The sequence below is a fragment of the Canis lupus genome, chromosome 18, assembly GCF_048164855.1.
Source record: "Canis lupus baileyi chromosome 18, mCanLup2.hap1, whole genome shotgun sequence".
Classification (NCBI taxonomy): Eukaryota; Metazoa; Chordata; class Mammalia; order Carnivora; family Canidae; genus Canis; species Canis lupus.
The window spans coordinates 11,405,810-11,430,678 of record NC_132855.1 but is presented as its reverse complement, the minus strand read 5'-3'; the positions used below and the strand labels follow the sequence as shown (position 1 = coordinate 11,430,678).

The 24,869-nt window shown below is 34.9% G+C and overlaps 1 long non-coding RNA gene across 1 annotated transcript; it reads left to right on the top strand.

The window, feature by feature from the left end:
• Window positions 1-501: 501 nt before the first annotated feature.
• LOC140609445 (uncharacterized) lies at window positions 502-22,340 on the top strand. The gene is made up of 7 exons (XR_012011278.1): window positions 502-1,021; window positions 1,830-1,961; window positions 3,111-3,184; window positions 6,406-6,595; window positions 20,249-20,317; window positions 20,886-21,036; window positions 22,060-22,340. It is a non-coding gene; the product is annotated as an uncharacterized lncRNA (long non-coding RNA).
• The last annotated feature ends 2,529 nt before the right edge of the window (window positions 22,341-24,869 follow it).

Below are 24,869 nucleotides of genomic sequence, written 5' to 3'. Positions count from 1 at the left end.
TCCTTGAAAAGGAGGTACAGAGAGCAAATGAAATAATACACATAAAAGTGCTTTAAGCAGTGAAAAGATGCTAAAAAAAAAAAACATGGTGTTATGATAATGTTCATGAATTATCTCAATTATGAATGAAAATGCTCATTTATGTTTTTATGGAATTTTCTCTAGAAGAATATAAATAGAAGAATTTAAATTTGTGGACACTCTCTAATTGAATATCTAATTATTATTTTACCAATGTCAGCTATTATGGAGTCAGACAAGAACATGAGAACAAACAAAAACACTTAAGGCAAAAATAAACTGAAGTAAGATAAGAAATAATTTACTCATGAGTTTAATAGGTACAAACTGTATTCTCTGATGAGTTCATATATAATATTTTATAGGCAAGGAATCTAGTATTCAATTAGATTAAAAAATCTTATGAGTCCTACACTATGAGGACATAAGAATTTATGTATGATATAATGTCTTACCTCAAAGATCTGTGGCTCTGCAGACTCTGTGGATATTGCTCTATTCCAGAAATTGTTCTGGGATGCTTTGTTCTTAGTTTGATGTGAATATCTTTTCTCTTAAACAAATATAGAGATCATCCACCTCCCAAACGCAGATTCTTAGTGTTTTAGTCAAGACACTCTTTTATTTTTTTTTAAGACAGAATCTCAATAATTAAAGTGGCTTAATAATAGTGGCTTACAATTGAAAATTATAAGATCGGAGGTACTTTTTAGCAAAGCAGGAGCCTGGCATGGAATCAGTGCCATCAGAAATATGTCTGGCTTTTCCTCTCATAATTGTCTCTACTTTCTGGGTGTTCTTTTATTCTTAGGCAGGCTTTCACTATGTGGCAGCAATTGTCTACCATGTTTTTAGTATCCAGGAGCATCAGGAGAAGAGTCATCTCTCAGCATCCATTCTAGTTCCAAAATTGATGTGGACTGCTCTCCTTGAGTTATATACCCAACCCTGCACCAAGCACAGAATCCAAGTGCATGTGTTGTTGGCCCCCCCAAGCCAGGTGGGTGAAAAACCATCTAGTTGACAACTCTTGTGTACGGGGGCCAGTACAGTTAGGAAAGAAACTAGGAATCTCCTATTAGAGGAAAGGAGAAAGATGATTGACAAATGAAGGGGGGCAGCACTTACCATCTTCAAATATACTTTTTGGCATTTGAATTATTTGGGGCTGATTATTTTTGAGAGGCTGCAGATGCAAGAAGAGCTCTGAAAACCAGGAGTGGAAGTTACCATTTTGTAACAGAGATTTACATTTATAAGGGAAATATCCATTTGTAGTGTGTGCCTTTCTCCATAGTAGGAAGAGAATAATGATACATCTCTAGAAACTCTCATCATTGGAGAAGGCATGGACTTAAGTCTACATAGAAGCCATAACCTCATTTACTGTGCCTTTTCTGGTAACCTTCTGTACCTGGTCTCCCTCACTCCAACATCTTTTATCTTTATCTGGAAATGGTATTTAAGGTGGTGACTTGGGGGCGCCTGGGTGGTTCAGTCAGTTAAGCCTCTGCCTTCGGCTCAGGTCATGGTTTCAGGGTCCTGGGATAAAACCCTACATTGGGCTCCCTGCTCAGCGGGAGTCTGCTTCTCCCTCTCCCTCTGCACCCTCCTCCCCACTGTGCTTGCTCTCTTTCTCTTTCTCTCTCAAATAAATAGATAAAATATTTAAAAAATAAAGTAAAAAGGTGGTGATTTGGGCCATTTTCAAGAGTTACTCAGTTTTCTGGGTTTATCCCATATATACGGGAGGTATACATGTTATTAAGTTTCTGTTTGTTGTTCTATTAATCTGTCTTTTGTTACAGGGATTCTCAGCCGAGAGCCCAGAGAAGTAGAAGGAAAATTATTTTTCTCCCGTACATGAACTGGATAACAAGTCCTTAGGGAACATATTTGTATTTTGGTGGAAGTTTTATAATACCCCTCTTATCTGAAAGGTACGAAATTCTAATTCACCTTGAGGTAGCAGCACCTGTAAATGAACATGCACATTATGTTTTTCTTGAAAAGTAAAACATGCCTTATGAAGAGTGTGTTTGACACCAAGGTTTCAAAGAATTAGTTCTAGAGAAACTCAAGTTCTCTTCAGCAGAAATTTTGTTCTCGGTTGAGATTAATTTTGTGTTTTCCCTTATTGCAAGCAATGGCAGAAAACCAGTAAAACCGCAAAGGAATCTTAAACCTTATTGTCAAAACCAAGCCTAGTACCTGAATGTCCTCCTTTATCCTTCTCAACAAAAAGTTGCTAAACTGCACTTTGCTGAATTTGAAGTCATCACATGACAGTTTAATCAACTCTTCCCTTTCCTTTGCCAAGAAGCCATCTGGCAGTGTGTCTTTTTCATTGAAAATGTGTCCCTGATCCAATTTTCATTTGTTATCCTGTCGAGTAAAGCATTCATTCCAATGGGGGACCAAATTTGAGCACCACTGTTCTTTTCAGTAAGCATGAAGGATAAATTTTCATTTTATTTTCAATGAGTAAATTTTCGTAAGGTTATGGAATGATTGGCAATTCTTTTTTGCTGCTTTTGTATGTTCTGCTGATGCTGCTTTCTGGTTGCTTTTGTTTTGTCATGAACATTCAAAGGCAGGCTTTTTAGTTCCAGGATACTGGCATCCCTTTCTTTCATTATGGTGTGGGAACAACTCAGTTAAGTAGACTCAGCTTCCCAGATATAATTCATCCACAAAGAAACAACTACATTAAAAATAAAAGAAATGTGTACCTCAGCATAGACTTTCAAAAGGAGGATCAAGTACTTTGGAAATATTTATTTTAAAAAGTAGATAAACTTTTTGCAATGTCTTACTCTCTTTTCTTGCTTTGCCCCACAGTTTAATTGAGGTATAATCGACAAATTAGAAATATATATATATATTTAGGGTGTACAGCATAATATTTTGACATATGTATACATTGTAAATGATTGTAAATCAAGCTAATTACACGTCAATCACCTTACGAGTTACCGTGTGTGAGGGGAGGGAGGTGAGAACACTTAATATCTACTCTCTTAGCATATTTCAAGTATACAATATGCCATTATTAACTAGAGTCATCATGCTATACATCATTTCTCCAGCACTTATCTGACATAATGGAAGCTCTGAACCTCGTGACTGACACCTTCCTTTGTCCCCTAACTCTCAGCACCTGGTAAATATCAATTCTACGCTGTGCTTTTATGAGTTTGACTTCTTAAAACTATACACGTAAGTGAGATCATGCAGTATTTGCCTTTCTGTGACTGGCTTATTTCATTTAGCATAATATCTTCAAAGTTCATCCATGTTGTTGCAAATTGCTAATTTTTTTCTTTTTAAAGGCTGAATAATATTCCATTATATATCTATATAGATCTGGATAGGTGTATATCTCACATTTTTTTAATCCATTCATCTGCAATGGATATTTAAATTATTCCCGTATTTGGCTTTTGTGAATAGTGCTGCAATAAACAACGGGGTACAAATACCTCTTTAAGATCCTAATTTCATTTCCTTTGGATATATGTACAGAAGTAGATTATGTAGAATTATATACCTTCTCTAAATCCCATAAAGCCATTCTAGGGGCTGAGAACCTTAAATGTAATTTTCCTTGGTCACTGTCCTCAAGTGTTGAAGGTGTTGTGTTTTCCCCAAGTCTAGCAAAGTCAAGCAGCTATCTGCATGTGTTTGCATATAGTCTATTGATGTTTGCAAATGCCTTCTGCTGGGGTATTTATTACAGCTTGGGGAGGCACACAGAGTGCTGGGGATCTACTATGTCCTACTAAGTTCATAGGAAGCCCTCTTGATGGAGTCCATAAGGCAATTAGTAAAAACCAAAACTCTGTTGAGTTTTGTACCCCAGCTGCTGTGAGCTCCTACCCCTTTTCCCTGCACCTAGCTACTCCTAGACTGTTCACCCTGCTGATCTCCCCAGTTTTCTGGGCAGGGCAATAATGAAGTGGGTCTCTTGAACAGTGCCCCCTTTGGCTGGAGAAGCTGGACACTCACTACACTCTCACTTTCCCCTATTGGAAAAATCTCAGGTTGATGGAATCTCTCTTCACACCTTTCTCTTCTTGGAGGAGAAGTGAGGCATGTAAACTGAAACTGTTCTTCTTACCCTCTTCAATGCATCTATTCTCAGATTTTTTTTTATTCAACAGAGTGCTGTGGCCTTTCTGCTAAATTCCCCAGTGACCAAAATGGTACTCTCATCTGTGGGTGGTTGTCAAAAATCATTTTTCTGTGAGGAACCAGCACTGAAAATTCCTGTTCCACCATCTTGCTAACATCACTGCCCTAATGTCTTTCCTTCTTTACACTACATTGTCCGCAATGATGGCCAAACTAAAATTAATTCCTCTCTTCAAAACAAGTTGAACATCTTTCACGCTTATCTTTGATATGACAAGCATCTTTATGATATTCTGAGTTAGGTGATATAAAGTAAATTAAGTAAATTCACCAAAGTGTTCCTGACCATTTGCTTGAGTATAAGAAGATAGGCCACTCAAGAAATGGGCCAGAGCTGTTATAACAAAATACAAAGCAAGAGAGCAAGGCATTTAGATTATTATTTTAAAAGTCTGTAGTGCACCAATAAAAAAAAACTAACACTCAGCAAATGCAGATTAACTTGCCTAAACTTTGTTTCCTTCTGTGGCTCCACAGACTTGTTTTTTAGAGGCAATGGCCTCCTCTGCTGAGAAGCTTTTGTTGACCCTGTTGTTTTTCTCTTGTATGTATCTCTCTTGTAACATTTAACAGTAGACTTACTATTATATAAATTCCCTGTTCTGTTAAGAAGTGGTCTCCCATAGTGTAAAGTCTGTTCCTCAGTATCTCTCTGTGCCACCTTCTAGCATTTTGTGGTTAGGACAGAATATACAATATAAGAATAGAAGGATGAATAAATTAATGAAAGACAGCTTTCTCAGAAACATCCAAACAACAAAAAGTCTATGCTGAAGAATGAAAAGGAAAAAATAAGAATCTAAAAATCTCAGAAAATGTCTACTCATGTGAACAGCCTGTGGGATCTATGGTGTTTGTTAGTAAACAAGCATAAGTGTCATATATACAAGCCATCAATTGTCTAAAGAAAAATATGCAGTAATTTGAGAAATGGCATTCTACATTTGGCTGACTAGAGAGGATTAAAATTTAGTAAATAAGATGGACAAAACAACAAAATCTGGAATTTAAAATGTTTTGAGCAGTGTTTAGCAGTTTTTAGATTAACAAGATACCCTGAAGAGAATGAGGAGACAAACTAAAGACTGAGATTAAAACAAAAATGAGGTTCCATTTATAGAACATTCAACTAAACCTTCAGAAGAAATAGTCACTAAATCATTTCAAACCCATAGGAGAAGGAATGTTCACTGATGCTAATGAGGAGGAAAAACCTGTTAGAGGTTTCTGGAGAAAAAACTAAACTATTTTATGTAAAAAATTTTATAAAAATTATAGTTGACTTAAAGCTAAGACCAGCAATTTAATTTAGAGCAGAAGAGGCCTCAGCTGATTGTAAATTAATTATATTAGTTAAATATAAAATATTAAATTATATATTAATTTTTTTGTTATCAGTTCACTTCTTTTATTATCAATCCATATACAATTACTTGTCTTCTGGTTTGTTGAAGCAATAGGTCAGACAACATTTGCCACAATATTGTATGTCGAAGTGGCTAGCCATAAAAACTCCAACACCACATTCATCTGAAGGGCACTCTCGATGAAGGCGACTGATTTTGCCATTCTTGTCCACCTTGTAGTATTTCAGGACGGCCAGCTTAACCTTCTTTCTCTTATGCTTATTCTTCTTGGGAGTGGTGTAAGACTTCTTCCTTTTCTTTGCACCATCATGAAGTCTCAACACAAGATGAAGAGTAGACTCCTTTTGAATGTTGTAGTCAGACAAAGTATGGCCATCCTCCAGTTGCTTGCCGGATATATATATATAATATTATATATTATATTATATAAAATATTATATATATATTAGAAATCAACAATTTAATTTCAGACATCCTTTTACAAAAAAAAACCCAAAACTGCAGCACTGGAGTATAAACAGAGGAAGAGCTAGGTTGGTGGTAGAAGGTCAAGAAATTATATCATATGAAGAATAGAAAATTTCATATCATGATAACATATGAATTACTTGGGAATCTTTGTTATAACATGGTTGTAAAACTACCTCCTGTGATGAAAGGAAAAGTTTACTTTTCCTTTGAGTAAGCTCAATTAGCAAAATTAGTCTTAGATGGCCTAAGACCTTAGATCTTAAGAACTCTCCAGCCTTTTTTTCTTACTAAAAATATTTTTATTTATTTATTTATTTATTTATTTATTTATTTATTTATTTAAGAGAGAGAGAGAGAGAGAGAGAGAGAACATGAGCTGTGTGAGAAGCAGAGGAAGAAGCAGACTCCCTGTTGAGCAGGGAGCCCAGCCCAACTCAGGACTCCATCCCAGGACCTTGGGATCATGATCTGAGTCAAAGGCAGACACTTACCTGACTGAGCTAGGCGCCCCATTCTCCAGCCCTTTTCCAGAGGGCGTTGAGGTCAGTCTCTCTTCCCTATGGTAATAGTCTTTACTAAATTTTTCCTTGCCTTTTTAGCTTTGATGTAATTTTATACTTTCATAGGCTTTTGTGTATGGAGGAAAGAATACTCTTTGTCCTCTAAGATCAGATCTTAAAATCTTAACATAAGCCATTTGTTGAGCCCCAAACATGGGCCTATTCAATGGATGATAAGGTAGAGGATGATTAAAATGACATAACCTGCTATTAGCCAGTTCTTCCTGGGTCAGTTTGTCAAGGAGTAGAAGAGCATCAGCAACAATGTGGGAGCTGGGTTAGACTGAATAAGATGTGGGTGACTGAGGGAGCCACTTCATGTGTCTACTAAAATACATACCAGTAAATGGAGCTTAATCAGTGTCATTAATCAGTGTCCTGGAATAAACCTCATCTGATTCTTATTACTTCTTATCATTTAAAGCAGAAGCCAACCCAAGAGAGGTAACTTGGGAGGAAGAAAGACAAGTACCTTCAAAAGTTTCCCATTTGATTGTACAATAAAGTCCAGCCTCAGACTGGAAGCCCACTTAAGAGTTTCCTTTCTTACATAGTGCAGTCATGAACGGAGTTGTTTGGCAGATACTTACTTGTCTCTGTATCGTTCTTGAGGTTTGTATACACTCCTGAAATGCATGAGCTTAGCCATGTCACTTGTTTTGGCCAAAGGGATATGAGCAGATTTGAAGCAAACAAAGGTTTTAAATGTGCCTGCATAGTTTGGCTTGTTTTGTTGTACCAGTATCATTTTCCATGAAATGAATATGCCCCATGTGGCCACTAGTAAAAAGAAGATGGTAGAAACAGAGCAGATCTCATTCCAATCCATGGCTTAGAGACAGGCCCAGATGCTGCAAAGGCTGAAGCTGTGCCATCAAGTCCAGCCAAGGCTAGTTCAGCTAAACCTGTGTGCAAGCAATAGTTTACTTTCTAAGCCACTAACAATCTGAAGTTGTTTCTTAGGAAGTCTAAATTAATACCTGTGGTAATATATTGCATTATAATTCTTATATATGTTTGTCTCCTGAATTAAACCATATAAATTAGAAGACAAAGGGTCTATTTTATTCTTTTTTTATATCAAAGAGCCCAATACATAGTAGGTGTTCAGTTACCGAGTCAATATTCAAGTTTTATTGAACTAGCTAGCTACTCTATGATGCTAATCAGATTATTCCCATCTGGTACATAATTTACTATTTTTTAAAAAAAACCATACTGTAGATTTTACTTTTTGCAGTATGTTTCAAACATTTTTAAAAGTAGATAGAATACAAGTTTAAAATTCTAGCTATTTGAATAATTTAAAGTCCTTTGAAATTAGGTGAATATTTTAGTTATGAATACTTGCTGCTGTTGAAATCTAAGAAATGCAATGGAAAATAAATCTTATGGGCTTTTACCCTTATTTGTCAATCATTGATTCACCTAGCTATCCAGCAAAGTAATATCTTTTCACTTTCTATCTTTCTGATGCCATTAAAATAAGTAGAACTTGGAATATAGTGTAAAATAGTAATAGAGGAAATTAAGAGCCAAGGACAAAGTAGATATAAAAATTGAAAACATGAATGAAAAAAAAAAAAAGAAAACATGAATGAATGTTTGCACAGATTAATAGTACAAGTTCTCTTTGACACTGATCAAAAACTTATTTGGCATCACTAATCTTTAGCAATTTTTTTAATGCCACAAAATTCTTTCATAAAAATTAGCCATGTATACTAAACTACTAGAAATCCTCCAAGTTTTACTAAAGATTAAAAACAATAATTCCTAGCATGCAGGAAGCCCTAATTAACTATTAGCATTCTATTTGTCTGGTCTTTTCATCTCTTACCAATCTATCATTTTGAATTATTGTCCAGTTCAGATTTGTCTGTCACAAGGATGTGAAATGAGGATATCAATGCTTATTAAACCCAGCATATTTCGGAAGCTGTTACAAAAGTCCATGTCAGGGACGCCTGGGTGGCTCAGTGGTTGAGTGTCTGACTTTGGCCCAGGGTGTGATCCTGGAGTCCTAGTTCCCTAGTTCCCTGCATGGAGCCTACTTCTCTCTCTGCCTATGTCTCTGCCTCTCTCCCTGTGTCTCTCATGAATAAATTAAAAAAAAAAAAAGTCCATGTCAGAGAAAGCCAAGCTAGAATCGAATAGTCGATGTGGATCAGAAAGGATAGTAGGTATAATTCAAAAAAATTATTATGGGCTTCCGTGTAATTGAATGTGCTGAAGTAAAGAAAAAAACAAACAAATGTAAACCTGAGGTTTTAATCCTGAGTGACAGATAAATTTTATGCCATTACCCAGAAGTGGACTGTCAGAAAGAAGAGCTAATTTGGAAAGAAAGATATTTTTATATATGCAAGTCAATGATGCACAATATGCTTTTCATTATTCACTTATTATTATTTATCCAGATGGGACTACTTAGTTTAATTAGGACTACCATTTCCTATCAAACTGGCACATGTGTAGAGACATTAGGGTGTAAATTAGAGTTTAATTTCTTCCTCCCACCAAATTCTTATTTTGGTATACTAGACTTTAAAAATAATATGGAGAAGGAAGAGAGAAAGAAGAGAAGAAAGAAAGGAGGAGAGGAAGAAGTGAAGGAGGAAGGAAAGAATCCCCTCCCCATTGTGGTTGTCTGCTAACCATTATTCATACACATAATGAATATTATGAATATTAATTAAATTAAGAAAGCATCACATTTCCTGTGTATTTGTTAATTTTTCTATATTTGACTAATGCATAAACAAAGGTCAAGAGCTATGTATATATAAGCGAGTATATATATATACAAGCGAGTACATCTTCTAGTTTGTTGGGAATTGATCGTAGAATGGTATAGGCGAATAAGAAGTATCATTCAGGTTTGATATGAAGTTATTGATTGAACTTTGATGTAAAAAAAATGGAAAATATTTGCTCTGTGACTTGAACTCCACATTGCCTCATATGTGACTCTCTCTCTTTCATGTTTGAAGTCAGTCATAAGTGTAATAATGGAAAGCTGTTCTAGTTCTGGCCAGAGACATAGCTAAATGCTTGTTTTTTCCCAATAAAGTGTTTATGAGTGTATATCAATTCAGCTATTTATCCTAAGAATGAGAATACCTTAGCAAAAAAAATTTTCAGTGGAATTTTAACCCAAATTAAATTTAATGTCGAATCATTACACCTACATTGTTTCATACCCCCACATATTTAGCCCATGAATTATAAGAAGCTGTGATTCCACATCAAGCAATCATTTCTGTATTCAGCAACTTTTAAGCAGAAGTGTAATATAGGGGAAAAATGGAGACTCCAAAGCTACTACAATTTACTGGTTCTTGATATCTATCTAATCTATCTATCTATCTATCTATCTATCTATCTATCTATCATCTATCTATTGGTATATATATATATATATATATATATATATATATATATATCTGCCTCTTCATCTGTGTCTCTCATGAATAAATTTTAAAAAAAGTCCATGTCAGAGAAAGCCAGAGCTAGAATTGAATAGTTGATGTGCATCAGAAAGGATAGTAGGTATAATTCAAAGAAATTATTATGGGCTTGCATGTAATTGAATGTGCTGAAGTAAAGAAAAAAAACAAACAAGTGTAAACCTGAGGTTTTAATCTTGAGTGACAGAAAACATTTATACCATTACCGAGAACTGGGACTGTCAGAAAGAAGATATATATATATATATATATATATATATATATATATATATATATACACAAGCGAGTACATCTAGTTTGTTGGGAATTGATCATAGGATGGCATAGGCGAATAGGAAGTATCATTCAGGTTTGATATGTGGGGGAGTATTGAGGGGGTTTGCAGGGATATAGTTGTCCGGGTCTCCTAGTAGGTCAGGTGTAAATAGGACCAGTTATATTAATGTTAGGATTAAGAACATTACTCCTAGGATGTTCTTGGTTGTGTAGTAAGGGTGGAATGGGATTTTGTCTGAGTCGGATGAAATTCCTAAGGAGTTGTTAGATCCTGTTTCATGTAGGAATAGAAGATGGACTATGGCCAAAGCTGTAATGATGAATGGGAGGATAAAATGGGACGCGAAGAATCATGTTAGGGTTGCTTTGTCAACTGAGAAGCCGCCTCAGATTCATTCGACCAGATTGGTTTCAATATAGGGAATTGCTGAGAGTAAGCTTGTGATAACAGTTACTCCTTCAGAAGGATATTTGTCCTCATGGTAGGACGTAACCTATGAATGCTGTGGCTATAGTTGCAAATATATATACAAATAATATATATATATATATATATATATATATATATATATATATATATTTACCTTTCAGATATAAAAGACATTATGAATTCTATGACCTAAGAGAGTTCTAGCAATTGTTAGTATTTGTGAAAAGTTGGGAATCTATCTTAGTCTTCCTCAGTTAATGGTTTATCATAAATACATGCGTTTTCTCTACTTTGAAAATCTAATGCATTCTAATACATTTCTTCCTTTTCTTGATCTGTGTTCCCACTACACATTCAAGAGTCACTGGGTTAATTAGCCATAATTACCGATAGGATTGTGTCAATGCCACAAACATGATGACATTAAGAACTTCTGATAACTCTGTAACCCCACTTACAAATGAGATTAGATAATGTGCAAAATGCTACACAACTAACTATTGACAGAGATATGAAAGACCTCATTGTGGATAATCTAACCCCCAACCTAATATAATTTATAAAATATTAATGACACTTATACCAAAGGAGAATAATGTATATAGCAATCTGTTAGGGAGTGATCAACACTCCTTCCATTTCTTCCCTGGGTATTGGTGACTGGGAAGAGATAGTTTTCTTTTTCTTTTTTCCAAAGCTGTTGGAATTGAAGAGAAGATGGGAATATGCAGAAATCATTCTAAAGCACCCAGTGATGCAAGAATTTTAGATATCAGTGAATCCTAAAATAATGTATTCTCTCCTTCCCATTATGTTTATGTCCTTAGAAGTTGAAGCAGAAAGTTTTAGGCCCTTTAAGTGAGCAAATTATTCCACATGGTGCCATGGTAGAAATGTTACATTTTTATTTTATTTTATTTTATTTTTTTTAAATTTATGATAGTCACAGAGAGAGAGAGAGAGAGAGAGAGAGAGAGAGAGAGGCAGAGACATAGGCAGAGGGAGAAGCAGGCTCCATGCCGGGAGCCTGACGTGGGATTCGATCCTGGGTCTCCAGGATCGCGCCCTGGTCCAAAGGCAGGCGCTAAACCGCTGCGCCACCCAGGGATCCCGAAATGTTACATTTTTAGATAGATATGGTAATCTGATAAAGATAAGAGTTTCCTTAAGATGTATTTTAGAGTCAATGTAGCTAACACTTTAAATTCAAGTTGTAGGTACAACAGATAATAGATCTGAACAAACCTCTTGTTGAGTAATGAGATAAACACCCCTGATACTGCTCATTAGACAGTTAAAGAAAAATGTATTAATCAGAAAGGGAGTAGTAATTCGAATCTTAAAAACAACAACAACTTGTAGTAGCAGTCACTAGTAATATTCAAGAGAGGGTGTTTTGCTGACATAGTTCTCAACCATCAATCCCTTAAGCCAGAGAATCCTGCTTATAAAATGGACATATCATACTGTTGTAGACCAAAGCCATTAAAGATTGCTTCTTCCGTTCAAGGTCCACCAATCAGCCTTCATTTTAATTTTTGGATTCCTGTGTAGATCTATGTAAAGGGAGAAAATGTAAAGATTATGGGATGAAATGCCCCCTTTGAAGTGAATAAATCAGCATTCTGTTCTTTATAAAGAGGTGCCATTATCTTAGTTAAAGGGAATTGGTTTTAGAGGAGATTGATGGCATTAAGTGCCTTGTACCATTTAGACTGCAGAATCTTCAAAGCTGACTGTTAGGTCCTATACCAAAGGGAATTCACTAAGGCAATAAAGGGCCCCTGTGAGGCCTCTTGGGAGTTAACCTCTAGGCCTCAGTCCCTGAAGTAACAATATTGTTCAGTGACTGAGAGAAATAATTATATATGTTCTTATCTTTCATATTTATTCATTTACCAAACACTTATTATGTGCCTAATGTATAATTTTGATTTGTATTTAAATCCTGTTCAGATGCTTTAAAATCTGGCCAGGTTTTATTTACTTTCATCCTTTTATAACATGTTGATGCAGCAATTGATTTTATGTGACTCAGTGAAAGTGTCTATACATTAACATAGTTTTCTGCATAAAAGCTAAAGCCCTATTGCATTTGATGATATTAACATCGGTATGCTTTAATTTTCTTCAAATCACACATTTACATGTGTAGTTGGACCTACTCTTCAGTGAATTGTTTTACTGCTCTGGTTGTAATCTCTGGTGCTATAATTTTACTGTACTGCAATAAGAGATAGCACCCATTAAAATATTATATTTTATATGGAACAATAGGAATATTAAAAATGGCTGATCTTCATGATGAGATACGAAGACTCAAAGCTATACTAATATAATAAAATCAAAATCATACCACATAATTTTGTATTGTGATGATAATTACATTTCCTCAATGTATCATTTGGCCTTTTGCTTTGAAATAGATAACATGGTTAGATATGGAAAGAATGGATCTAACTGGTGTCTACCAACATAGGCTTCTAGTCTTTGATACCCTTTGTTGTTTCTGAAATAAGTATGACAGCTTTATAGAATGAGACTTGATAGTAGAGTAATTCTTCACACTCAACATTCTTTAAAACCACTGTACAACTGGTGTTTAAAATTAATAAAATTAAAGTTGTATACTACAGAGTGAATGGACTCAGATATAAGAGCTCCTTCTTAATAGCACCCAGCTGTGTGATAAGAAGCACTTCAATTAAAACCAAGTTAAACATTAAACATATAATTACCTCTGTTTTGGATTCCTCAATGATATTAATTTTGTGAAGATGTTCTTACATATTTTCTATAGAATACTCTTAAGGAGAGATTTTTCAAAACCAAGAAATTTATTAACCCTTAATCATGGGTGGATTTGTAAAGGGAACATAGTTAATCACTAAGGAACCACTGTCTCTAATATTGCAGAGTCTAAATATTTATTTAGGTAACAAACAACCTAAACAGTGAAAAATTTCATCCTAATTTTCATTCATTGCTCTTACTTATTCTAATAATTTATTTAATATTCATTTATTAATCTTCATGTGCAGAAATAAGATCTCTGATATCTTTGACCCAAGTAAAATATATGCAGTTTTCTATGGCAACACTCATTTTTATTTTTATAATCCATTAATTTAATATAATTATATCATAATGAGCTTGGGAGTTAGCTAATTCATCATCAAAGCAATTAGTTCATTGCTCAAATAAATTGTATGTGTCTACTGAGAGTAACTTCTGTGCTGTCATGATGGAGATTCAAACATTTACCAACCTTACCACCCAGGGTCTCTCCCCTTTTCCCCTGAAAAGCAGTTTAAGATGCCAATCAGAAGCTTTGGCTCTAGAATTCAGAACACCAGGGTTTGTATCCTGTGACCATACACTCTGATTTTTCTGACCATCAGCAAGTTATTTGTCCTTTTTGGCCTCAGTTTTCTCATCTGTTAGATGAAGACAATGATAGTGTTATAATTCACATTGTAGCTGCAAAGATTTTACAAGAATCCTGCACAATTTCAGAGAAATGGGAACCCTCTTACAATGCTGGTGGAAATGCAAACTAGGGCAGCCACTTTGGGAAACAATATGGTGGTTCCTCAAAAAGTTAAAAAATAGAACTACCCTATGACTAAGGAAGTACACTATCAGGTATTTACCCAAAGGATACAGAAACTGATTCAGAGAGACAATGCACCCAAAGTTTATAGTAACATTATCAGCAATAGCCAGATTAAGGAAAGAGCCCATATGTCCATAGTGGACATTTGTGTGTATATCTATATATACAAATACACACAGTAGAATATAACTCTGCCATAAAAAGAAAGAAATTTTGCCATTTGTAATGACATGGATGGAGCTGGAATGTATTATGCTAAGTGAAATAAGTTAGAGAAAGACAACATATGATTTCACTCATATGTGGAATTTAAGAAACAGAACAAATAAACATAATGGGGGGAAAGAGAGAGTCAAACAATAAAACAAACTCTCTTGACTATAGAGAACAAACAGGATTGTTGGAGGGGAGGTGGGTGGGTGATGGGGATTAAGGAGGGCATTTGTTGTGATGAGCACTTGGTGTTGTACGTTAAGTGATGAATCACTAAATTCTATTCCTGAAGGTAATGCTACACTATATATATGTTAACTAACTGGAATTTAAATAAAAACTGGAAAGAAAAGAAAAAGAATCCTGGGCAATGTTTTTAGGGCAGTGCATTAGCACACATGAGATTTCTTTTCTTTTTTTTTTTTTTCAAATTAGATTTCTTAAGACAGGCTAATAGTACCTATCATTTATAATTGTCTTCTAAAAGATTTGGGTATTCAATAAACTAAACAAAATGGATAGAGGCCACAAACTGAGATTAAAATGGAATACAGAAAATAAGGAACTTCCTTCCATAAAACATCTGAGAATAACTAATGACCATATTCGAGCAACTAATTTGACTTTATGTTTCTTGGTTACTAAAGCAATGTTCTGATTTAAAAAAAAATGTAGGATTGTAGTCTAGAATAGCATTTATCAAAGTATTTTCAAAGATCTTATTGGGTTAGTAATATTATGTAATCTGGGCTGATTGTTGAGATACAATCATGTAATGGTAACATACTACCGACAGCAATCAGGTTTATGAATCCTTCAGATGAGTCCAAAACGTGACATTTTGGTGTTCACATCTATATTAGGAGTTGGGTTACCAATGTGTTTTTGTTCCAGTTTTTCAAGGTGTAAAATGGAAAGCCATTTTTTTCTAAAGAATTTACATATGTCATAGTTTGACTTGATATAAAAATAGCAGTTAAAATTTATATTTTAGACACAAGATACAATGCTGATGTTAATTGTCCTTTCACTTTTTTGTTGAGTGGGACCATTTTGGTGATTACAGCTTTGGGGGTAGATTCTTACTGTTTCCAGAGTGTATTTACTTTTGAATATTTCTTAAGAATTTGGGGCACTTTCAAAACAACAGCTTCCTCAGCACAGTAAGTTGCTGTTTTATTACTGATGGCGGATTGCGCTCACATATACTGATTCTGTGTGATTACTCTCTGAACTTCATAGTAATTTTCAGAAGGGTGGGCAGCTGTTTTAGAACTGCTCCCTCTCCTTATGGAACTTATGGTCTGCCATGCTTTTTAGCCAGCCGTTCTTTTAGTAGTGTCTAGGATTCTGTGTAATTAAGTCAGTTTAAAACAACTGATTAATCTTTATAAAATTGTATTGGTTTTTGGCAAATTACTTTTGATTGGCTTTTCTTTAAATGCTATGTTTCATTTAAAGATGTGACTGACTATCCTATTCACTATATACCTCCACGTATTAAATAGCTATGGATCAATCTGGTCATAAAAATCTACAAAATCAACTCAACATCATGTGAATGAGTAGGGCATTAAATGAAAGTTATTTTAAAATAGTTATTGCATTTTATTTTGAATTTTTTTTTTATTTGGCGATTACCTTTCATCTTTGAGACATAAGATCTTCCTAGGATCTCTTAAAAATTGAAGTTCTTGGGGATCCCTGGGTGCCTCAGCGGTTTGGCACCTGCCTTTGGCCCAGGGCGTGATCCTGGAGTCCTGGGATCGAGTCCCACGTCGGGCTCCTGGCATGGAGCCTACTTCTCCCTCTGCCTGTGTCTCTGTCTCTCTCTCTCTGTGTCTCTCATGAATAAATAAATAAATAAATCTTTAAAAAAAATGAAGTCCTTCCCATGGCTTATAATACTCTTTATAGTCTTACCCTTGGCTACAGCTCTTACCACATTTTCTTCCTTTTTCTCTTTGTCTTTATGTTCTTCAATTATACTCATCTCCTTGCTACTCCTCAAACATACTTCTCCTCACAAAGCCTTTGATGCTTTTTCAGAAATCTTTCCAAATATAGCATGACTTCCTTTTAGCATGTCTTTTAATTTTCTGTCAAAATGCTGCCTTCTCAGAGAGTCCTCCCTGACCATCTATTAAAATTGCACCTCTTTTAATTCTCCTTTCCTTGCCTTTTTAAATTTTTCTTTATAGCACTTATCATTACTTGGAATTCCATTGTCTATCATCTCTCTTGTCCACTGGAATGTAGGTACCAAGTGATGTCAGTCTTATCTATCTGTACCTGAGTATATCTCCAGGATTTAGAAGAGTGCCTGGTGGACACCAGATGGATGTTATTAAATTAACAAATGAATTAATTCCTTCATATACTCTCCTTTACCTTTTCAGATGAGGAAAATATGACAGCATAGTTTAAATCAGGTAGATTTCCTGACAATGCGATGTATCTACCAACTTACATAAAACAATACTATTTTAAAAATGATTATTTTTTACAAAATTTCTCTTTTTAACTAGTGTATTTAGTAATAATAATGTTGTTATTCAAAAGTGAGAGTTACCATGATACTTTTATTATCATTGAAGGATGTGTGAAAGGAAGCAACCTCATAGCTTAGGAAAGGTTAAGACACTCTCAGATTTCAGAAAACTCCTAAGTGTGTTTCCATTTCTTTTCATTATGTGCATATAATAAATATATATGGGTCCATTTTCATCATAAGTTAAATAGTTTATCCACCAATGCAATCACATATCAACTTTTTACCTACAAAACGTGTGGATGTTTAAATTCTTATCCCCTAGCCATATTTTCTTCTATTTTCAGGATTGTATTTTAATCCTATAAACAGTTTCTTAGTAATTGCAAATCTTATACAAATTCTATCTAAATTCCCCATACTCCTGTAAGATTCAGCAATGTCTGTCTTGGTCACGTGTCTGTTTGCCTACATATATATACATGACATAGAGTTAATAAAAAGCTGATGAGTAATTTATTTTTATAGTCTAAAATATATTTAACTTGATGGATGCCTGTAAACCTGCCTATGAATCAGATGGCAGCATAATCTTAATATTGGCAAAAGTGAAAAGCAAAATTATGGTTTTATGCTAATATTATGTATTTGATGGCTGCTCAAGGAAATAACTATTGTAAGATTAATCTGAAGAGAGCATAAGCCAGTCCCTTTCAATCAATGATTGTGAACACAAAAATCCTTCTTTTTTGTTGGTAGAGGAAATAGAGGAATCCTTCAAAAATGTGAAAAGCAAACTTTTTCTTTGAAAGTTTTATTAGAAACAAAATAATGACTGTTAGCATAGAAAATGGGAATTTTTCTTCTTTTGACAAGTTTAATTTTAGTCTTTGTAACATGCAATATAAATACAAATCGTTTAAAGTGGGCAACAATCTAGATCACTTAATTTAATATGTGATTGTTTCTTAAATTAAAGGTATTGGAATACATTTTTTAAAGGTTTTGTTTATTCATGAGAGACACACAGAGAGAAGCAGAGACATAGGAAGAGGGAGAAGCAGGCTCCCCGCAGGAGCCCAATGTGGGACTCGATCCCAGACCCCAAGATAACTCCCTGAGTCAACGGCAGATGCTCAACTGCTGAGCCACCCAGGTATTCCTGGGATACATATTTTAATCTTGGCTTAACCTTGATACTATAAATAGAAATGTTGCCTGTTAATTATGTTTATATATCCAATAATATAAGCCCTTTGGGGGAGAGAGAGGAAATTAGACAAAAATCTTAAGTGAAATTGTCCTACACAGATACCAAAATATCTAGAAATTGTCCATAGGATATATATAAAAGAGTATTTCACATTTCTATTGGATATTGTTTAATTGAACATTGGGCAGTAATCAAAAGTTCAAATACTAGCACTTTTATGTTGTGTGTTATTGGACACTGAGATTAAGAGCTCCAAGATCGAACTTCATTAAAAAAATGTTGAAGTCTCCACTAGCTTTAGTCTTTGAAAAAAAAAAAAAGACCAAAAATAGAGTAAATTTATAATTTAGGTGATACAACTTCTTTACAGGTACTTTTCCTCACTCTTTGGGTCCTTTTCCCTTGCATTATAGATACTTAAAGTGACATCGGAGCTCCATCAGAGATAACTAGCAGAGTGATATTTGTTTAGATGCTAACCATCATGTATTATCTACTCATACATTTTTTAAATATTTTGTTATCTGTTAGATAATCTAATACTTTAATACAGTTGTCATCTGACTCTGTCCTAGCACAGATTACATAGTTGTGGACAGATTTTTATCAACTTCCCTATATTTTCTTTCTAAAACTGCCCTACCTAATACAAAGGATGGAGATATTTTGACCATACTCTTTTTCTATCTTCCCTTTTATATTCTTTTTTTCTCTCATTTAAAAAAAAAAGCATACTTTCATCTATCTTTAATAGTACTGTGATGCATTTCCCTGAATGGTATAAATTTCCATAGTACACAACAGAAAGATAACTCAAAATATCTATGCCAGCTGAGCCTTTTATACTAAGAGAGTAAGACGCCAGGCTAGGGTTCTATGTCTTTCCTTATCTATTACATATTCCCTAATGACACCACTGTGCTTCATGGAGTCCCTAAATTTACAGATTGTATGACAGATCGTTATAGATTTGGAGGTATAGAAAATATAGATCTTTTAATTTGATCAATTCATGAGTATTTCCTATCACAGCCAGTTAGTGATTTTTTTTTAATACTATTCTCTATTTAAAGAAACCATCATATCTATCATGTACTTTGGAGGACCTCCTGCAAATGTGGTTGATGAGAGGATTTTCGAAGCTTTGGATATTTTATCTCCAAAGATGAGGATGCTACAGTGATGAGACCCTAAAGTAGCTTTATTAAGATATTCACATTTTAAATTCTATTACAATTTGGAAACTGGTCAATTGCAAAAAACTAAGTCCAGATTAACATGAGTTTTGGATATTCCCTTAAAATGGCAAATGTGATTAAATATAGGACCTTAAAGTTGCATCTTTATAAAATGCATTTAGAAATGAGATGGTGGAGGGGCACCTGGGTAGCTCAGTGGTTGAGCATCTGCCTTTGGCTCAGGTGGTGATCCTGGTGTCCTGGGATCAAGTCCTGCATTGGGCTCCCTGCAGGGAGCTTGCTTCTTCCTCTGCTTGTGTCTCTGCCTCTCTATTTGTGTCTTTTATAAATATATAAATAAAATCTTTTTTAAAAAATGAGATGGTAGAAAAGAGAATGAGAGGGATCCCTGGGTGGCTAAGTGGTTTAGTGCCTGCCTTTGGCCCAGGCCATGATCCCGGACACCCAGGATCAAGTCCTGTATCTGGCTCCCTGCATGGAGCCTGCTTCTCCCTTTGCCTGTATCTCTGCTTCTCTCTCTGTGTGTGTCTCTCATGAATAAATAAGTGAAAATCTTTTTTAAAAATTTTTAAAAAAGAGAATGAAAGTGAATGCTTTTAACACGTTTGAAAAAAGAAGTAAAACTTTTTTTTTTTTTTTTTTCTGAGAGGAAGTATAATTTGACTGATTCTTTGAGGACTGGCCTTTACCATGATGTGACATATGAGACATTTTCTCACTTTTGCAGCACAGTCTGAAGTCTGTTCACATCCTTTACAGAGCTAGGGTGGATGAGTCTTGGAAATACAGAAAGCAGGTAACCCATTCTGATTTTTTTATGAACATACTAGTAACTTTAACTCAACATGTGTTGTTAGCAGCACTCTTAACTGTGGAATGCCTATAGCAGAATATTCCTGGTTATCTAGGATTCCTTATGACAAACAAACCAGCAACCCATGGGTTTATGGAACAGAGCTGTCTAGAAATATGGCACATTAACTGTATGCATTGAGTATAAAGTGGAAATGTTGCACGAACCACCTATTTTTTTATGTTAAACCATAAAAAACCATAAACCTTACCGATAAACCTCATACGTTAATCTGTGCCAGAGAATGCCAGATCCAGAAGTCTAGGAAATTGCTCCAGGGGTTCAGGACCTCCTCCGCTTTGTGTATGGGATCTGTTCTTGAAATTATGGGGAAGACTTGATATTGAATAAGACCTGTGATTCAGGTAACTCTAATTTGACAATCCAGTTGTTTATATTTATCTGACTTCTCATTCTTTGTTTAGCAATATTAAGAAAAGTCTTAATCAATTTGTTAGCTGATCGATCATTAAAAGCATTTTTTTCATGAAAAATACCTAATTTTTGGCAGGCAACTAAGAAGTCATAGACAGCAACTGAATGACAATACTATAACACTGTCTTCTGTTTTCAACTGCTTATTTTTGCAAGGTGTGTTATTCAGCATGCACATGTGCACAAGCAATAACAGCATATCAGCTTTAGACGTGGAAATGTCACAGGTAAGGAGACTCTATATATACTCCTCAGGTACATTTTATAGATACAAATATATAAATAAAAACTGGTATACATTCAAGTAGGTGGTTATTTTTGTTTGTTTATTCTTGGAAACTGCTCTTTTTAGGAATGTAGCCTTCAATTCTCAAAAGACTTTGAAATTAACTGCTATAAAAACCCAAGTTTAAACCTCTCCTAGAGAATTGTATAATTTTACTTCATAAAAAATAGACTTTCAGTGACACAATTTTCTTATCAAATGTTTAGTTTTACCCTTAAAAATAAGTCCATTTTCTAACTTTTAGAAATTAAGTGTACAAGAACCACAAACCACCTCTTATCTCATTAACCAAATATAAACACTGCTAGCATTCAAATGTATTTCTTTTTATTTTCTTTGTTGTTATTGTCCATAAAATGTTAATGAATTTCCTTTTTAAAATTTGGACTCATAGGCCTTTATTCAGGTTTTTCAGTTAAATTTATGTCATTAACATTTTCATATGTTACTAAGTATACTCTGAATGCATGACTTTAATGGGTAATTAATAAACTACCAAAACATGAACTAAATGTATTTCAGTATTCTGTGAATAATAATGCTGTCACCATCATCTTTTATAAGAATTGTTGCCTAAACCTGATTGGTTTCCAATAATGTATATGAAATAGCATCTCTGATCAGGAGGTTAGTGTAGATTTCTACAATGGCAAGCCAAAAAGAAAAGGCCATCTCTGAACATTCTCCACATAGTAGTTTTTTTTTTTTAAAGATTATTTATTTATTTATTCATAGAGACACAGAGAGAGAATGAGAGGCAGAGACACAGGCAGAGGTAGAAGCAGGCTCCATGCAGAGAGCCTGACGTGGGGCTCGATCTCGATCCAGGGTCTCCAGGATCACGCCCTGGGCTGCAGGCGGCACTAAACCGCTGCGCCACCGGGGCTGCCCCACATAGTAGTTTTAAAGTATTTTCCACTTCGAGGTGAGAAATTTTAATTTGCCTTTCTGATTTTTTTTAAAGATTTATTTATCTTAGAGAAAGAGCGCAAACGAGAGTGCACAACTGCAAAAGGGAGGGACAAAAGAAAAGAATCTTCAAGCAGACTCCCCACTGAGCACGGGGCTCAGTGCCACAACCCATGAGATCACGACCTGGTCCAAAACCAAGAGTCAGACTTTCAAACAACTGAGCCACCCAGGTACCTCAGTCTTTCTAATTATTGAAAGATTGAGTGGCTTTTCATATTTTTGGTATATGACTTTTTCCCATGAATTCTTAAGGAATATAATTTTGATAATTAAATGTGCTATGTGCTATTTTATCCATTTCTATGATATCCCCAGTAATTAAAAATATAAAACCTTCTCTTTACAATTATTTTAATAAATTGGATTCAAGGTCAATCATTTCAGAACATGCACAATGAACCTGCTCTCTATAAGTGATTTTTTTTTTTTTTCATGGAAACTTCCTTTTCCATTGCATGGGAGAAGACTAATTGTTCCTGCTATGGTATATGAAGACTTAAGAGGCCACTATGGCAGACATGAATTTTCATTTTCCCTGAAAAACAATGTTCAGTACTCTCTCAATTCTATCCCTAACTGCTCTCTTTCAAAAGAAGTGTAACAAAAAATTTATACATAAGTAGCAGGAAACAAAACAATGCACTTGTTATTTTTCAAAGCTTATCATTTCCCTAAGTGCAAAGGACCTTATAGGTCCTGAAATTGTATCATCCGATGAACTACATATGAAAAATTTCAAAGTGCATTTGTAGTAGAAGCCAAAAACCAATCCTAAGAGCTGCTGATGTGGTATTATTTGGCTGTTGGATTATATTTAGTTCTGCTAGCTGAGATCAAACATTTCCATATTCTATGCATTTACTTCCCCCTTTTTTGTAATAATTAGCAGTTCTCCTTCACAGTTAGCTGTACAGCCCATTTAACGACGTCGACATTAATATCTGACAAAGGTTAGGCTATTATTCAGAGTGAAACATTATTGTAGACTACACTTAGCAAGAGGAGATCTTTTAAAATCGAAATTTGAACTACAGATATCTGACGTTTTATATTCCTAGCTTGACTGAAATGTTGATGTCATTCAAAAGTTTACAGATAAACTTTGTTAAAGCAATACAGAACCATTTTATAGATATATTTTATCTGATAAACCGGTGTTCCAGGGCAAGAAGATTAAACAGTAGCAGAGACAAACCTTTTGGTATTGAGACTTTTCTGAGCCATCCTGGTCAACAAAGATGATGGACAAAGTTAAATCACTGTTAGGATGCTCTGTATACCAGACTGATTGTCTAATTTGAAAGAAAGTATCCTAGGGGAATAATATCAGTCCACACTTGATAAGAATGGAGCCTGAACATCTCAAAAGTAAAAATGACTCAGAAAAAGTGACTAAAAATCCATGAAAAAATTTGAAGAGTTTCAACAACTATAAACTCACTTCTTGCACACACATATTTTCTGATGAGATTTCAAATGTGGAAGTATTTCTAACTCTGTGGGCCCAGAATCAAACAAAACCCAGTTCATATTGAACTTGTGAATATATTCACTTGACCCAGTCACCTGCTTTCATGAGCACAGGGATGAGTGAATGGAATAACTGGCAGGTCTCTGTTTTTCTTGACTGTGCCAGCTGGTTAATAAACTTCAATTAAGTTATTGTTGTACTTCACACGTATGTGTTCCATGGGCCATATATTACTTACAGAAATAGATCATTTGGAGGAATACTAGGCTTTGTGGTGTATAAACATTTCAATATGAAAATTGGAACCTTTGGAGGGAACACAATAATTATGTACATATATGGGTTTTATTTTGTCTATTCCAGGCATTCTCAAGCAGGGTGATTTTGCTGCACTAGGAATATTTGGCAGGCTGGACACATTTTTGATTTCCACATCTGGGGGAGTGCTACTGACATCTAGTGAGTGGAGATGTTCCTCTCTACTTCAGAAGACCTTTTCTTTTCACTGTACTATGGATTTGGCTTGCTCATTTATCCCTTTGTACTTTTACTTTGATCTTTTTCATTAATTAGGAAGTGCTTTCTATTTTTGTTTGAGAAGCTAAATCTCAACTGGTATTTGAGGGCTGTAGCAGTCTTCCCCTCTCCTTTAGGGCTTCTGTGACTCTTCTGGCTGTCATCCTTGGTCTCCATTTCTGTTTACAACTTCAAGTCCAAGTAAAAATTACACCAAAGTTAAACATGTAAGAAGACTTTATTCAAGATTATTGAAATAAGAGAGACTAAATTTTATTCCACTGAAATGAAAGGAAAAAGAGTCGTTAAGTGCTGGATGAACTAGTAGAAAAATACTTGAGGCAGTGGAGTTGGACAAGGATGGGCAGTTGGTGGTTGGGAGGTGTAGAGCACACTGAGTTACTCCTGAGTTTGTAAATGTTTTTATCTGTGATCAGGTTATCTATATTCACTAATTAGCACCCATTAAAGTTACTATTCTACCCATCCAAGGAGACTACGGGAGAGGGGTGCTTTCTCCTTCAATGTTTACATTTTATTTTATTTTATTCTATTTATTTTTTTAAATTTTTTATTTATTTTGAGAGAGAGAGAGAGAGAGAATACTAGTGCAGGGAGGGGCAGAGGCAGAGGGAGAGGATCTCAAGCAGACTCCACACTGAGATTGGAGCCCAACCTAAGTCTCTATCTCATGACCCTGAGATCATGACTTGAGCCAAAATCAAGAGTCAGATGCTTAACCGACTGAGTGGCTCCAGTGCCCCCAGTGTTTACACTTTAAACAGATGTTTAAACCTAGATGTTTCCTAGGTTCC